The sequence below is a fragment of the Bombina bombina genome, chromosome 3 (assembly GCF_027579735.1).
Source record: "Bombina bombina isolate aBomBom1 chromosome 3, aBomBom1.pri, whole genome shotgun sequence".
Lineage (NCBI taxonomy): Eukaryota > Metazoa > Chordata > Amphibia > Anura > Bombinatoridae > Bombina > Bombina bombina.
The window spans coordinates 1,204,589,097-1,204,606,272 of record NC_069501.1 but is presented as its reverse complement, the minus strand read 5'-3'; the positions used below and the strand labels follow the sequence as shown (position 1 = coordinate 1,204,606,272).

General features: G+C 40.4%; 1 protein-coding gene across 1 annotated transcript in view; it reads left to right on the top strand.

Annotated features, from left to right (window-relative positions):
* The window catches only part of CCDC83 (coiled-coil domain containing 83), a 234,343-nt gene that overhangs the window by 93,506 nt on the left and 123,661 nt on the right, over positions 1 to 17,176 (top strand). The gene's annotated exons all lie outside the window — the stretch shown is intronic.

Below are 17,176 nucleotides of genomic sequence, written 5' to 3'. Positions count from 1 at the left end.
AGGGAGTGGTTGTTACAGCGCCTGATTGGCTGTAATACCTCCCATCTTTTGGAAATAAAAAAAGGCTTTGAAAGGGGGTGGTAGCTCTGTGCAAGTATAAAAAAAAATGTTTCATTATGCAAGAAGGGGACAGGAAATACAAACCTGCAATACTTATAGAAAAATAAAATTTATGCTTACCTGATAAACGGCTAGATTACGAGTTTTGCGGTATGAGTGAAAAAGCAGCGTTAAGGCTCTTTTTCACTACCGCTGGTATTACAAGTCTTGCAGGTTTAGGGACAACGCACACTTTTTTGGCCGTAACGCAACGTACTTACCGCAGCTTTCAAAAAGTCCTTTTTCAATGGGACTTCCTTTGTGCCGGTATTACGAGTCTGTCTGGGAGGCCAAAAATTTGCGCTACAAAGCTGTAGCATAAAACTCATAACTAAAGTGCTAAAAAGTACACTAACACCCATAAACTACCTATTAACCCCTAAACCGAGGCCCTCCCGCATCGCAAACACTAAAATAATATTATTAACCCCTAATCTGCCACTCTGGACATCGCCGCCACTATAATAAACATATTAACCCCTAAACAGCCACAATCCCGTATCACAAACACTAGTTAAATATTATTAACCCCTAATCTGCCGCACCTAACATCGCCGCCACCTACCTACATTAATAAACCCCTAATCTGCCGCCCCCAACATTGCCGCCACTAAATTTATTAACCCTAAACCTAACACCCCCTAACTTAAATATAATTAAAATAAATCTAAATAAAACCTACTATCATTACCTAAATAATGCCTATTTAAAAATAAATACTTACCTGTAAAATAAACCCTAAGCTAGCTACAATATAACTAATAGTTACATTGTATCTAGCTTAGGTTTTATTTTTATTTTACAGGCAAGTTTGTATTTATTTTAACTAGGTAGACTAGTTAGTAAATAGTTATTAACTATTTACTAGGTACCTAGTTAAAATAAATACAAATTTACCTGTAAAATAAAACCTAACCTTAGTTACACTAACACCTAACCTTACACTACAATTAAATGAATTACATAAATTAAATACAATTACCTAAATTACAAAAACAAACAAACACTAAATTACACAAAATAAAAAAAGAAATTATCAGATATTTAAACTAATTACACCTAATCTAATAGCCCTATCAAAATAAAAAAAGCCCACCCCAAAATAAAAAAAAAAACCCTAGCCTAAACTAAACTACTAATAGCCCTTAAAAGGACCTTTTGCGGGGCATTGCCCCAAAGAAATCAGCTCTTTTACCTGTAAAAAAAAATACAAACAACCCACCACCCACACAACCAACCCCCCAAATAAAATCCTAACTAAATAAACCTAAGCTCCCCATTGCCCTGAAAGGGGCATTTGGATAGGCATAGCCCTTAAAAGGGCATTTAGCTATTTTTCAAGTGCCCAAACCCTAATCTAAAAATAAAACCCACCCAATAAACTCTTAAAACGTTTTTGAAGACACGACATCCATCCTCAACGAAGCCGGCAGAAGTCCTCAACGAAGCGGCAGAAGTCTTCATCCAACCAGGCAGAAGTTTTCATCCAGACGGCATCCAGATGGTATCTTCTATCTTCATCCATCCGGCGTGGAGTGGGTCCATCTTCAAGACATCCGGCGCAGAGCATCCTCTTCTCTTGACGTTTAACGAAGAATGAAGGTTCCTTTAAGTCCAGATCCAAGATCCAATCAGCCAATAGGATTTTTTCACCTTTAATTCCGATTGGCTGATAGAATTCTATCAGCCAATCGGAATTCAAGGGACGTCATCTTGGATAACGTCACTTAAAGGAACCTTAATTCTTCGTTAGACGTCAAGAGAAGAGGATGCTTCGCGCCGGATGTCTTGAAGATGGACACGCTCCGCGCCGGATGGATGAAGATAGAAGATGCCGTCTGGAAGATGACTTCTGTCTGGTTGGATGAAGACTTCTGCCGGCTTCGTTGAGGATGGATGTCGGGTCTTCAAAAACTGTAAGTGGATCTTCGGGGGTTAGTGTTAGGTTTTTTTAAGGGTTTATTGGGTGGGTTTTATTTTTAGATTAGGGTTTGGGCACTTGAAAAAGAGCTAAATGCCCTTTTAAGGGCAATGCCCATCCAAATGCCCTTTTCAGGGCAATGGGGAGCTTAGGTTTTTTTAGTTAGGATTTTATTTGGGGGGTTGGTTGTGTGGGTGGTGGGTTTTACTGTTGGAGGGTTGTTTGTATTTTTTTTTACAGGTAAAAGAGCTGATTTCTTTGGGGCAATGCCCCGCAAAAGGCCCTTTTAAGGGGCATTGGTAGTTTAGTTTAGGCTAGGTTTTTTTGTTTTTTTTGGGGGGGGGGGCTTTTTTTATTTTGATAGGGCTACTAGATTAGGTGTAATTAGTTTAAATATCTGATAATTACTTTTTTATTTTGAGTAATTTAGTGGGGGGGGTGTAATTTAGGTAATTGTATTTAATTTATGTAATTTATTTAATTGTAGTGTAAGGTTATTTGTTAGTGTAACTAAGGTTAGGTTTTATTTTACAAGTACATTTTTATTTATTTTAGTTAGGTATTTAGTAAATAGTTAATAACTATTTAGTAACTATTCTACCTAGTTAAAATAAATACAAACTTGCCTGTAAAATAAAAATAAAACCTAAGCTAGATACAATGTAACTATTAGTTATATTGTAGCTAGCTTAGGGTTTATTTTACAGGTAAGTATTTAGTTTAAAATAGGAATTATTTAGGTAATGATAGTAGGTTTTATTTAGATTTATTTTAATTATATTTAAGTTAGGGGGTGTTAGGGTTAGACTTAGGTTTAGGGGTTAATAAATTTAGTATAGTGGCAGCGTCATTGGGGGCGGCAGATTAGGAGTTAATAAATGTAGGTAGGTGGCAGCGATGTTAGGGGCGGCAGATTAGGGGTTAATAATATTGAACTAGTGTTTGTGATGCGGAAGTGCGGCGGTTTATTTTATTTTATTCATTTTATTGTAGTGGCGGCGATGTCCGGAGCGGCAGATTAGGGGTTAATAAGTATAGTGTAGGTGTTGGCGATGTCGGGGGCGGCAGATTAGGGGTGTTTAGCCTTGGGGTTTATGTTAGGGTGTTAGGCGTAAACATAAACTTTTTTTCAGCCAGCTCTCCCCATTGATGTCTATGGGGAAATCGTGCACAAGCACGTAAAACCAGCTCACCACAGCTTTCAGCAGCGCTGGTATTGGAGTGCGGTATGGAGCTCAATTTTGCTTTACGCTCACTTCTTGCCTGTTAACGTCGGATTTTTGTAAACCTGTAATACCAGCGCTGTAGGGAAGTAAGCGGTGACAATAACTTGCAAGTTATTACCGAGCAGCTCTTACCGCAAAACTCATAATCCAGTCGAAATTTATTTCTGGATATGGTGAGTCCACAGCTTCATCAATTCCTGTTGGGAATATCACTCCGGGCCAGCAGGAGGAGGCAAAGAGCACTACAGCAAAGCTGTTAGTATCACTTCCCTTCCCACAACCCTCAGTCATTCAACCGAAGGGAAATGGAGAAAAAAGGAGTAACACAAGGTGTAGAGGTGCCTGTGGTTTAGAAAAAATTAACTGTCTTGAAATAAAGGGTTGGGCCGTGAACGCACCATATCCGTAAATAAATAAATTTATCAGGTAAACATACATTTTCTTTTCTTTCCTAAGATATGGTGAGTCCACGACTTCATCAATTACTGTTGGGAAACAATACCCAAGCTAGAGCACACAGATGATTAGGGAGGGACAAGACAGGCAACCTAAACAGAATGCATCACCGCTCGAATAACCTTTCTCCAAAAAAAAAGCCTCAGCTGAAGTTCCGGCAGTGGAATTTAAATAAATCAAGGCAGAGCAGATGGAGTTTCTAGAAGCAGAGCTCTAGCTCCGTGAACAAAAGAAAATCCTTTAAAATTTAAATAGTGACAACTATGTAGAAAAATAGAAACAAAAACCTGTTTCAAGTAAAATAAAGGCTTTTGTGCTGTCACTTTAAGGGCTCCCATTAATATAAGTACTGTTGGCTTCAGAATGAATATGATTAGAAAGGCAGTAGTGTCTGTGGGGCTTGACTGACATATAGTTCATGCACACTGATTAAACAAAACCTCGGTCACGAAAATAAGGGGCAACAGCCATAAACACCGCTCCGTTAGAAACATACTCCGTTAGAAACAGCGGTGACAAGTGACCCACTGACCAGAAATCAATAAGCTGCTAAAAATGGCGCCACTCCGATCAGTTTCATGAAGAAAGGCGGAGTCAAAATGGGGCCTGAAAAACCCCCATAACAAACAGCATGGATATACTCTGCAATGAAACAACAGCCCACATTGGAAGACACAACCGCTCAGTCTAATAGTGGAAAAGGACATCATTTCACTCAACCTCTCTGTACTGATCCCTCTCAGACCCGCATAGCTGAAACACTGTTCGTCTCAGATGATCTAACAGTGCAACAAAAATACAACTGCGGACTGAGAGAGCACAGTGTCAAATAACGAAGCGCTGCCATGCGCTTATGTGAAAAGGACATTCAGCATGAGGCTCCCCTTATAAAATACATTTAGAAGCAATTTGCCATATTTGCCATTTATATTCCAATAAAACAGAACCATACCCCAACATACTATACTGCCAACATAGGGCGCGATCCGATATAGATCGTAGTTTGCGGCGCAAGCGAGGGAACCCGCGTCGCCCACAGTTTCAACTCGCAACTCGAGCTATCCCATATATGGAGCCGTCAGATGCTAACGTGCCGTAAGTCGGATAAACCAGCGATGTCCAGAAATCTGCGCAAGTACAAATTTCTGGCGTCGCCAGTGACTTACGGCACGTTAGAAACTGCCGGCGCCTACAAAACCTGACTAAAGTCTAAATCACCCGCACTGTCTAACACGCCTCCCTAACATAGCCCGACACATCTAACCCTCTATCCGCTATCCCCCCTCACTATCCTAACCATAAAATATGTATTAACCCCTAAACTGCCGCTCCCGGAGCCCGCCGCTACCTAATAAAGTTATTAACCCCTAAACCGCCGCCAGCTATATTAAATCTATAACCCCCTAAAGTGAGCCCCTACCCCGCCGCTATCTATTTTAAAATTATTAACCCCTAATCTAACCCCCCTACCCCGCCGCCATCTATATTAAATTATTTAACCCCTAAAATACTAAACTATCCCTACCACTAAACCTAAGTCTAACTCTACAAATAGCCCTGAAAAGGGCTTTTTGCGTGGCATTGCCTCAAAGTAACAGCTCTTTTGCCAGCCCTTAAAATGGCTTTTTGCGGGGCATGCCCCAAAGAATTCAGCCATTTTGCCAGCCCTTAAAAGGGCTTTTGGCGGGGCTTTGTCACAAAGTAAACTGCTCTTTTGCCTACAATCTACATCCCCCTACACCGCGGCCACCTATAATAAATGTATTAACCCCTAATCTAATCCCCCTACACCGCGGCCACCTATAATAAATGTATTAACCCCTAATCTAATCCCCCTACACCGCCGCCAGCTATATTAACTATATTAACCCTAATTATATTAGGGTTAATATAGTTAATATGGTTATTATATTATATATATATATATAAAGTATAATAACCCTATCTAACTCTAACATCCCTAACTAAACTCTTATTAAAATAAATCTAATATTAATATTATTAATTAAAATATTCCTATTTAAATCTAAATACTTGCCTATAAAATAAACCCTAAGATAGCTACAATATAATTAATAATTACATTATAGCTATGTTAGGGTTTATATTTATTTTACAGGTAAATTGTTAATTATTTTAACTAGGTATAATAGCTATTAAATAGTTATTACCTATTTAATAGCTACCTAGTTAAAATAATTACCCAATTACCTGTAAAATAAATCCAAAAAAACTTGAATCTTGAATCTGATTGGCTGATTCAATCAGCCAATCAGATTTTTCTACCTTAATTCCGATTGGCTGATAGAATCCTATCAGCCAATCGGAATTCGGCGGACGCCATCTTGGATGACGTCATTTAAAGGAACCTCATTCGTCGGGAAGTCGTCGTGCCGGAAGGATGCTCCGTGGCGGAGGAGCGAAGAAAGAAGATTGAAGATCCCGATTTGCTTGAAGACATCGCCGATGGAAGAAGACTCTCTGCCGCTTGCTTCAAGACATCGCCGGATGGAAGAAGACTTCACTGCCGCTTGCTGGAACACATCGCCTGGATCGGATGAGGAGTTCGGCCCGGCTGGGTGAATACAAGGTAGGGAGATCTTCAGGGGGGTAGTATTAGGTTTATTTAAGGGGGGTTTGGGTTAGATTAGGGGTATGTGGGTGGTGGGTTGTAATGTTGGGGGGTGGTATTGTGTTTTTTTTTTGCAGGCAAAAGAGCAGTTTTCTTTGGGGCATGCCCCCACAAAAGGCCCTTTTAAGGGCTGGTAAGGTAAAAGAGCTTTGAACTATTTTTAATTTAGAATAGGGTAGGGAATTTTTTTTATTTTGGGGGTTTATTATTTTATTAGGGGGCTTAGAATAGGTGTAATTAGCTTAAAAATCTTTTTTTTTTTTTTAATTTTTGTAATTTAGTGTTTGTTTGTTTTTGTAATTTAGTTTAGTTTATTTAATTGTATTTTTAGATAGATATTTGTAGTTTATTTAATTTATTGATAGTGTAGGTGTATTTGTAACTTAGGTTAGGATTTATTTTACAGGTAATTGGGTAATTATTTTAACTAGGTAGCTATTAAATAGGTAATAACTATTTAATAGCTATTATATCTAGTTAAAATAATTAACAATTTACCTGTAAAATAAATATAAACCCTAACATAGCTATAATGTAATTATTAATTACATTGTAGCTATCTTAGGGTTTATTTTATAGGTAAGTATTTAGATTTAAATAGGAATATTTTAGTTTATAATATGAATTAGATTTATTTAATAAGAATTTAGTTAGGGGTGTTAGGGTTAGATAGAGTTAATATAGTTTATATAAATACTATAGTAACTATATTAACCCTAATATAATTAGGGTTAATATAGTTAATATATATAATGTAATAACTATATTTACTATAATATACTTCGGGTTAATATAGATAATATAGCTGGCGGCGGGGTAGGTAGATTAAATTAGGGGTTAATAATTTTAATATAGATGGCGGCGGTGTAAGGGGTTCACATTAGGGGATAGATCAGTTAGATGGTGGCGGTTTTAGGGGCTCACAGTAGGGGGTTAGTTTATGTAGATGGCGACGGTTTAGGGGTTAAATACTTTATTAGGGATTGCGGCAGGGGATCGCGGTTGACAGGGAGATAGACATTGCGCATGCGTTAGGTGTTAGGTTTATTTTAGCAGATCGCGGTTGACAGGGAGATAGACATTGCGCATGCGTTAGGTGTTAGGTTTATTTTAGCAGATCGCGGTTGACAGGGAGATAGACATTGCGCATGCGTTAGGTGTTAGGTTTATTTTAGCAGATCGCGGTTGACAGGGAGATAGACATTGCTCATGCGTTAGGTGTTAGGTTTATTTTAGCAGCCAGTTTAGGGAGTTACGGGGCTCCAATAGTCAGCGTAAGGCTTCTTACGGCTGCTTTTTGTGGCGAGCTGAAAATGGAGTAAGATTTCTCCATTTTCGCCACGTAAGTCCTTACGCTGTATATTGGATACCAAACTGCGCGGGTTTGGTATACCTGCCTATGGCCCAAAAAACTACGGGCGACGGCAGAAATATACGCGCGTAACTTCTAGGTTACGCCATATATAGGATACCAAACCCGCGCAAATATTGGCGTCGCCAGCTTTTGCGGGCGACGATTTTTATCGGATCGACCCCATAGTGAGCAGTGATGAAATTGAGGATTAACCTCTAAATTACCATACACGGAGCAAGTTAAGATTTAGCCTTCAAGGAGAGTTAACTCCTTCCTTTCTTGAAGGAGATTAACTCTGAAGTCTCTGTTATGAAACTTTTTTAAACTGAATTGTATGTGCTAACCTTAGGCACATATTACTGCTCTGTGAATGTTCACTTCCTGTGACAGGGAACAAGAATATGGGATCTTTAAAATATCTGAAAATACAGAGCTTCACCAACCGAGTCTTATAAAGCGTTAAAATAAGAGAATGATTCTGTAGGCACATCAGGAAAAACAATAATACGGTGTGTAGATACTGCTTTATTGAAGTTGTATCCAGCAGTTTATTGTCCATTTAAATGCACAATTCCGCACATTTATAATACATTACAGGCTAGATTACAAGTGGAGCACTATTTTAACGCACGCCTAAAAAGGTGCAAATTTGCCGTTTATGGGCGCACGTTAAATAACCAGCTATTACAAGTGGCTGGTTAATGCTCTCTCGCGCTTGCAGGAGCATTTTACGCTTAGTGCAATTAACCAAAAGTCAGATTTCTCGTTAATTAAAAAAATTGTTTAAATAAAAAATAACATAATTTATGTAAGAACTTACCTGATAAATTCATTTCTTTCATATTGGCAAGAGTCCATGAGCTAGTGATGTATGGGATATACAATCCTAGCAGGAGGGGCAAGGTTTCCCAAACCTCAAAATGCCTATAAATACACCCCTCACCACACCCACAATTCAGTTTAACGAATAGCCAAGTAGTGGCGTGATAGAATAGACCGACAGTTAGGAGAAAAAAAGGAGAAACTATAGGGTGCCGTGGTGACTGTAGTGTATAGAGAAAGAAATTTTTCAAACCTGATTAAAAAACCAGGGCGGGCCGTGGACCGGACACACCGTTGGAGAAAGTAATTTATCAGGTAAGCATAAATTCTGTTTTCTCCAACATTGGTGTGTCCGGTCTACGGCGTCATCCATAACTTGTGGGAACCAATACCAAAGCTTTAGGACACGGATGAAGGGAGGGAGCAAATCAGGTTACCTAAACAGAAGGCACCACGGCTTGCAAAACCTTTCTCCCAAGCCTCCGAAGAAGCAAAAGTATCAAATTTGTAGAATTTGGCAAAAGTGTGCAGAGAAGACCAAGTCGCTGCCTTACATATCTGATCAACAGAAGCCTCGTTCTTAAAGGCCCATGTGGAAGCCACAGCCCTGGTAGAGTGAGCTGTGATTTGTTCAGGAGGCTGCCGTCCGGCAGTCTCATAAGCCAATCAGATGATGCTTTTCAGCCAGAAAGAAAGAGAGGTAGCAGTAGCTTTTTGTCCTCTCCTCTTACCGGAATAAACGACAAACAAAGAAGAAGTTTGTCTGAAATCCTTTGTTGCTTCTAAATAGAACTTTAAAGCACGAACTACATCTAAATTGTGTAACAAACGTTCCTTCTTTGAAACTGGATTCGGACACAAAGAAGGAACAACTATTTCCTGGTTAATATTCTTGTTGGAAACAACTTTTGGAAGAAAACCAGGCTTGGTACGCAAAACCACCTTATCTGAATTGAACACCAGATAGGGTGGATCACACTGCAAAGCAGATAATTCAGAAACTCTTCTAGCAGAAGAAATAGCAACCAAAAACAGAACTTTCCAAGATAATAACTTGATATCTATGGAATGTAAGGGTTCAAACGGAACCCCTTGAAGAACTGAAAGAACTAAATTTAGACTCCAGGGAGGAGTCAAAGGTCTGTAAACAGGCTTGATCCTGACCAAAGCCTGTACAAAAGCTTGTACCTCTGGCACAGCTGCCAGTCGTTTGTGTAACAAGACAGATAGAGCAGAAATCTGTCCTTTTAGAGAACTCGCTGACAATTCCTTATCCAAACCCTCTTGGAGAAAGGAGAGGATCCTGGGAATTTTAATCTTACTCCATGAGAATCCCTTGGATTCACACCAACAGATATATCTTTTCCATATTTTATGGTAAATCTTTCTAGTCACAGGTTTTCTGGCTGGGACCAGAGTATCTATCACTGAATCCGAAAACCCGCGCTTGGATAAAATCAAGCATTCAATTTCCAAGCAGTCAGCTGCAGAGAAACTAGATTTGGATGTTCAAATGGACCTTGTACTAGAAGATCCTGTCTCAAAGGTAGCTTCCATGGTGGAGCCGATGACATATTCACCAGGTCTGCATACCAAGTCCTGCGTGGCCACGCAGGAGCTATCAGAATCACAGAGGCCTTCTCCTGTTTGATCCTGGCTACCAGCCTGGGAAGGAGAGGGAACGGTGGAAACGCATAAGCTAGGTTGAAGGACCAAGGGGCCACTAATGCATCCACTAGAGTCGCCTTGGGATCCCTGGATCTGGACCCGTAGCAAGGAACCATCAGATCCATGTCTGGAATGCCCCATAATTGAGTCAACTGGGCAAACACCTCCGGGTGAAGTTCCCACTCCCCCTCCCCCGGATGGAAAGTCTGACGACTCAGATAATCCGCCTCCCAGTTGTCTACTCCTGGGATGTGGATTGCATATAGGTGGGAGGAGTGATCCTCATTTGATGATTTTGGACACCTCTCTCATCGCCAAGGAACTCCTTGTTCCCCCCTGATGGTTGATGTAAGCAACAGTCGTCATGTTGTCTGACTGGAATCTTAGAATCTGGCCTTCGCTAGTTGAGGCCAAGCCCGGAGAGCATTGAATTTCGCTCTCAGTTCCAGAATGTTTATCGGGAGAAGAGACTCTTCCCGAGACCATAGACCCTGAGCTTTCAGGGAATCCCAGACCGCGCCCCAGCCTAATAGACTGGCGTCGGTCGTGACGATGACCCACTCTGGTGTGCGGAAACTCATTCCCTGGGACAGGTGATCCTGGGTCAACCACCAACGGAGTGAGTCTCTGGTCATCTGGTCTACTTGAATCCTTGGAGACAAGTCTGTATAGTCCCCATTCTACTGCTTGAGCATGCACAGTTGTAATGGTCTTAGATGAATTCGAGCAAAAGGAACTATGTCCATTGCTGCAACCATCAACCCTACTACTTCCATGCACTGAGCTATGGAAGGCTGCAGAATAGAGTGAAGAACTTGACAAGCGTTTAGAAGCTTTGACTTTCATTCATTTCATTTTTAAAGAATCTATTATTGTTCCCAAGAAGGGAACTCTTGTCAACGGAGACAGGGAACTCTTTTCTACGTTCACCTTCCACCCGTGAGATCTGAGAAAGGCTAGAACAATGTCTGTATGAGCCTTTGCTTTGGAAAGAGACGACGCTTGGATTAGAATGTCGTCCAGGTAAGGTGCCACTGCAATACCCCTTGGTCTTAGAAGCGCTAGAAGGGACCCGAGCACCTTTGTGAAAATCCTTGGAGCAGTGGCTAGCCCGAATGGGAGAGCCACGAACTGGTAATGCTTGTCCAGAAAGGCAAACCTTAGGAACTGATAATGATCTTTGTGGATAGGAATATGTAGATGCGCATCCTTTAAATCCACGGTAGTCATAAATTGACCCTCCTGGATTGTGGGTAAGATTGTTCGAATGGTTTCCATTTTAAACGATGGAACTCTGAGAAATTTGTTTAGAATTTTTAAATCCAGAATTGGTCTGAAAGTTCCCTCTTTTTTGGGAACTACAAACAGATTTGAGTAAAACCCCTGACCTTGTTCCACAGTTGGAACTGGGTGTATCACTCCCATCTTTAACAGGTCTTCTACACAATGTAAGAATGCCTGTCTCTTTATTTGGTTTGAAGATAAGTGAGACATGTGGAACCTTCCCCTTGGGGTTAGTTCCTTGAATTCTAGCAGATAACCCTTAGAGACTATTTCTAGTGCCCAGGGATCCTGAACATCTCTTGCCCAAGCCTGAGCAAAGAGAGAGAGTCTGCCCCCTACTAGATCCGGTCCCGGATCGGGGGCTACCCCTTCATGCTGTCTTGGTAGCAGTAGCAGGCTTCTTGGCCTGTTTACCCTTGTTCCAGCCTTGCATCGGTTTCCAAGCTGGTTTAGTCTGGGAAGCGTTACCCTCTTGTCTAGAGGCTGCAGAGTTGGAGGCCGGTCCGTTCCTGAAATTGCGAAAGGAACGAAAATTGGACTTATTCTTAGCCTTGAAAGGCCTATCTTGTGGGAGGGCATGGCCCTTTCCCCCAGTGATGTCTGAAATAATTTCTTTCAATTCTGGCCCAAAAAGGGTCTTACCTTTGAAAGGGATATTAAGCAATTTTGTCTTGGAAGATACATCCACTGACCAAGACTTTAGCCAGAGTGCTCTGCGCGCCACAATTGCAAACCCTGAATTTTTCGCCGCTAATCTCGCTAACTGCAAAGCGGCATCTAAAATAAAGGAATTAGCTAACTTAAGTGCGTGAATTCTGTCCATGACTTCCTCATACGGAGTCTCCCTACTGAGCGACTTTTCTAGTTCTTCGAACCAGAACCACGCCGCTGTAGTGACAGGAATAATGCACGAAATAGGTTGAAGGAGGTAACCTTGCTGTACAAAAATCTTTTTAAGCAAACCCTCCAATTTTTTATCCATAGGATCTTTGAAAGCACAATTGTCCTCATAGGAATGGTCGTGCGTTTGGCTAGTGTAGAAACCGCCCCCTCGACCTTAGGGACTGTTTGCCATAAGTCCTTTCTGGGGTCGACCATAGGGAATAATTTCTTAAATATAGGAGGAGGGACAAAAGGTATGCCTGGCTTCTCCCACTCCTTATTCACTATGTCCGCCACCCGTTTGGGAATCGGAAAAGCATCAGGGTGCACCGGGACCTCAAGGAACTTGTCCATCTTGCACAATTTTTCTGGGATGACCAGATTGTCACAATCATCCAGAGTAGATAGCACCTCCTTAAGTAAAGCGCGGAGATGCTCTAATTTAAATTTAAATGTCACAACATCAGGTTCTGCCTGCTGAGAAATTCTTCCTGCATCAGAAATTTCCCCGTCTGACAAAACCTCCCTCATTGCCACTTCAGATTGGAGTGAGGGTATGACAGAAAAATTATCATCGGCGCCCTCCTGCTCTATAGTGTTTAAAACAGAGCAATTGCGCTTTCTCTGAAATGCTGGCATTTTGGATAAAATATTAGCTATGGAGTTATCCATTACTGCCGTCAATTGTTGCATAGTAACAAGCATTGGCACGCTAGAAGTACTAGGGGTCTCCTGCGTGGGCAAAACTGGTGTAGACACAGAAGGAGATGATGTAGAACTATGTCTACTTCCTTCATCTGAGGAATCATCTTGGGCAACTTTACTATTTGTGACAGTACTGTCCTTACTTTGTTTGGACGCTATGGCACAATTATCACACATATTTGAAGGGGGAGTCACATTGGCTTCCATACATACAGAACATGATCTATCTGAAGGCACAGACATGTTAAACAGGCTTAAACTGGTTAATAAAGCACAAAAACAGTTTTAAAACAAAACCGTTACTGTCTCTTTAAATTTTAAACAGGGCACACTTTATTACTGAATATGTGAAAAACTATGAAGGAATTATCCAATCTTTACCAAATTCACCACAGTGTCTTAATGCATTCAAAGTATTGCACCCCAAATTTCAAGCGGTTAACCCTTAAAATGTGGAAACCGGAGCCGTTTACAATTTTAACCCCCTTACAGTCCCAGCCTCAGCCTTTGCTGTGACTTCACCAATCCCAGGGGGGTATACGATACCAAATGAAGCCTTTTAGGAACTTTTTCAGTGAATTCCAGACCCTCACACATGCAGCTGCATGTACTGTTCTCAAAAGTAACTGCGCAGTAATGGCGCGAAAGTGAGGCTCTGCCTACTACAGAGAAAGGCCCTTCCTGACTGGGAAGGTGTCTTAACAAGTGCCTGGCGCAAAAAAACATTCCCCAAAGTTATAAAAGTGTGAAATTCAACTTCAAACTGCATATAATACCTAAATAAAGCAATCGATTTAGCCCATAAAAGTGTCTACCAGTTTATAGCCCATAATAAGCCCTTTATTCTGTTTGAGACTAAGAAAATGGCTTACCGATCCCCATGAGGGAAAAATGACAGCCTTCCAGCATTACACAGTCTTGTTAGAAAAATGGCTAGTCATACCTTGAGCAGAAAAGTCTGCAAACTGTTCCCCCCAACTGAAGTTCTCTCAGCTCAACAGTCCTGTGTGGGAACAGCAATCGATTTTAGTTACTGCTGCTAAAATCATACTCCTCTTATAAACAGAACTCTTCATCTCTTTCTGTTTCAGAGTAAATAGTACATACCAGCACTATTTTAAAATAACAAACTCTTGATAGAAGAATAAAAAACTACAACTAAACACCACATACTCTTCACCATCTCAGTGGAGATGCTACTTGTTCAGAGCGGCAAAGAGAATGACTGGGGGGTGGAGCCTGTGAGGGACTATATGGACAGCTTTTGCTGTGCTCTTTGCCATTTCCTGTTGGGGAAGAGAATAATCCCACAAGTTATGGATGACGCCGTGGACCGGACACACCAATGTTGGAGAAATAAAAACAGCCATTTTCCGCTGAATGGAAGGAGCAACAAATTGGTAATGCTTGTCTAGAAAAGAGAATCTCAGAAACCGATAGTGGTCTGGATGAATCGGAATATGAAGATATGCATCCTGTAAGTCTATCGTGGACATATAATGACCTTGCTGAACAAAAGGCAGAATAGTCCTTATAGTCACCATTTTGAAAGATCCAGAACTGGCCTGAATGAATTTTCTTTCTTTGGGACAATGAATAGATTTGAATAAAACCCCAGACCCTATTCCTGAAACGGAACTGGTAAAATTACCCCTGAAAGCTCTAGATCTGAAACACACTTCAGAAAAGTCTGAGCCTTCACTGGATTTGCTGGGACGTGTGAGAGAAAAAATCTTCTCACAGGAGATCGTACTCTGAATCCTATTCGATACCCTTGAGAGACAATACTCTGAATCCATTGATTTTGGACAGAATCTGCCCAAATGTTTTTAAACCTAGAAGAAGGAATAAAAGTACCACCAGGCCTATTCCAATTCCTTTGAAATCATATCAGAAATAGCATCAGGAACTGGAAAAACCTCTGGAGTAACTACAGGAGGTTTATAAACAGAATTTAAACGTTTACTAGTTTTAGTATCAAGAGGACTAGTTTCCTCAATATCCAAAGTAATCAACACTTCTTTTAACAAGGAACGAATATACTCCATCTTAAAGAGATAAGTAGATTTGTCAGTGTCAATATCTGAGGTAGGATCTTCTGAATCAGATAGATCCACATCAGAGGAGGATAATTCAGTATGTTGTCGGTCATTTGAAATTTCATCAACTTTATGAGAGGTTTTAAAAGACCTTTTACGTTTCTTAGAAGGCAGAATAGCAGACATAGGCCCCTAGTTATCAAGCCGTCAACCTTAAAATACGCTGGAATTCCGCAGCGTATTTGTGGCGAGGCTGATTCGCCTTAGTTATCAAGCCCTAGATACCAGCAAAAGTAGAATTTTGTGACGTAAGCTTCGATCCGCCGGACTCAGTCCGACACAGATCGATTCTTACGTCACTCCAGATGTTCCGCACACAAGTGCGGCACAATCTGACTACTTTTGCTAGTTATCAAAAAACTAGCAGGTACGCTCGGCACTTTTCCGGCCCAGCGTACCTGGTTTTCAAACCGCTGCCCTGGAGGCGGCGGATCCCATAGGAATCAATGGGAGTGTGACCATAGCGAAAGTTCATGTTCGCTGCTGCCAGACATCCCATTGATTCCTATGGGAGATGTCTACACCTAACACCCTAACATGTACCCCGAGTCTAAACACCCCTAATCTGTCCCCCCTATACCGTCGCAACTAAATAAAGTGTTTACCCCCTAAACCGCCGCTCCCGGAGCCCACCGCCACTATAATAAACTGATTAACCCCTAAACCGCCGCTCCTAGACCCCGCCGCAACTATAATGAATATGTTAACCCCTAAACCGCCGCTCCCGGAGCCCACCGCCACTCTAATAAACTTATTAACCCCTAAACCGTCGCTCCCGGAGCCCACCGCCACCTACATAATACCTATTAACCCCTAAACCGCCGCTCCCGGAGCCCACCGCCACCTACATTATACCTATTAACCCCTATCCTGCCCCCCCTATACCGCCGCCCTCTATAATAAAGTTATTAACCCCTATCCTGCGGATCCCGGACTAAATAAATAGTTTAACCCCTAAACCGCCGCTCCCAGACCCCGCCGCAACCTATATTAAATGTATTAACCCCTAATCTGCCCCCCCTACACCGTCGCCACGTATAATAAATTTATCATCCCCTAACCTGCCCCCCCCACACCGCCGCCACTGTAATAAAATTATTAACCCCTAAACCTAAGTCTAACACTAACCCTAACACCCCCCTAACTTAAATATTAATTAAATAAATCTAAATAATATTTCTCTTATTAACTAAGTTAATCCTATTTAAAACTAAATACTTACCTTTAAAATAAACCCTAATATAGCTACAATATAAATAATAATTATATTGTAGCTATCTTAGGATTTATTTTTATTTTACAGGCAACTTTAAATTTATTTTAACTAGGTACAATAGCTATTAAATAGTTATTAACTATTTAATAGCTACCTAGTTAAAACAAAGAGAAATTTACCTGTAAAATAAAAACTAACCTAAGTTACAATTACACCTAACACTACACTATCATTAAATAAATTAATCCTATTTAAAACTAAATACTTACCTGTAAAATAAACCCTAAGATAGCTACAATGTAATTAATAATTATATTGTAGCTATTTTAGGATTTATATTTATTTTACAGGTAACTTTATATTTATTTTAGCTAGTTAGAATAGTTATTAAATAGTTATTAACTATTCAATAACTACCTAGCTAAAAGAAATACAAAATTACCTGTAAAATAAATCCTAATCTAAGTTACAATTAAACCTAACACTACACTATCATTAAATTCATTAAATAAATTAGCTACAAATAACTACAATTAAATACAATTAAATAAACTAACTAAAGTACAAAAAATAAAAAAGCTAAGTTACAAAAAATAAAAAAAATAAGTTACAAACATTTAAAAAATATTACAACTATTTTAAGCTACTTACACCTAATCTAAGCCCCCTAATAAAATAACAAAGCCCCCCAAAATAAAAAAATGCCCTACCCTATTCTAAATTAAAAAGTTACCAGCTCTTTTACCTTACCAGCCCTTAAAAGGGGCTTTTGCGGGGCATGCCCCAAATAAAACAGCTCTTTTGCCTGTAAA